The sequence below is a fragment of the Octopus bimaculoides genome, chromosome 4 (genome assembly GCF_001194135.2).
Source record: "Octopus bimaculoides isolate UCB-OBI-ISO-001 chromosome 4, ASM119413v2, whole genome shotgun sequence".
Taxonomy (NCBI): Eukaryota; Metazoa; Mollusca; class Cephalopoda; order Octopoda; family Octopodidae; genus Octopus; species Octopus bimaculoides.
In genome coordinates, this window is record NC_068984.1 from 71,052,741 (window position 1) to 71,054,045 (window position 1,305).

A 1,305-nucleotide genomic window follows, 5' to 3' on the forward strand; every position below is an offset into this window, starting at 1 on the left:
ATATATATATATATATATATGTGCATGTATTTATGTATGTGTGCGCGTGTATATGTGTCTCTGTGTGTGAATATTTACAATGTAAACGACTGTTGTTTGGTGGTTACGATGTTGGTCTAACGGTTATGAGGTCATAGTTTCGAATCGTGGCCAAGGCGGTGCTATATATCTTTAAACAAGTTTTATTTGACGTCGCTTTTGTGTCCTGATCTGCAAATAAATACCTGCGTACTGCTGGTACAGCTATCTGTTTCTGTAATGCCAGATCCACTGCGTTCAGCTGTGTCAAGAAATGGAGGCTTGACAGAGTGCATATGACTACACATGACTACATAGTCACCTAAATCATTTAAGACAAAAAAAGACAGTGCATCTGTGAGGTCATATTCACTTGCGAATGACGGTAAAGAAATGGCCTTATTATATACATAGAAGTCGTTATTTCTGGGCCAAAAATTCTCGCTGAGTAAAGATCGTTATGGCCGAATAACCAGACATCGGTGTGAAAAATAACACCGAAATGATAAAAGGCACACACGCATATGTATACTCATAATCTCCATCTGTGTATAGACACAAAACGCACTATCATATGCACACTTACATACATACATCTCAGTATATCAAAACCGATCATGCACGGGTACGTTTACCGAAACTTTCAGGAAGATAGTAATATCGGCAAGAAGCGAAACCTCTCTTGAACTCATGACCGCTACATCACATCACAGTTCAAAAGCTATGGAGATTAATATAAAATACTTATAAACAGGCGATTACTATAAAATACCTAATTAACAAAAGAGGCAGTGAAATCCTTGGAGTTTCAAGATGCAACCGAATACGTAGATTATATTATATTTTTGTGGAAGATATCACACAAGTGATGAGCAGCTCCCCAAATATGTCAAGTTGCGACCTCACTATGTGACACGATGTTGTCTAAAATCATTATACAATGTCATTCTGAAGAAAACAATTGCCCTGGAATGAATAAATATAGAATAGATGGAATATCGTGAAATAGATACATAAACATCAACACAAAGGAATGCTAGCGAAACATTTAGCCGTGAAACATTTCACTATGAAGACATCTGTCACGTGTAAACATAACGGGATGGATAATGTCGCTGAGAAAAAAAAAAACAGAAAAAAACATGTACCGTCGTAGATGTCTGTTGGCCTTCTCAATGGAATAACACTTAGGAAACCAAAGCAAAGGACGATAACTGTGGACAACTGCTTCGAAACCCATAGCTTCTGTATCCTGATTATAAATCAATATATATATATATATATATA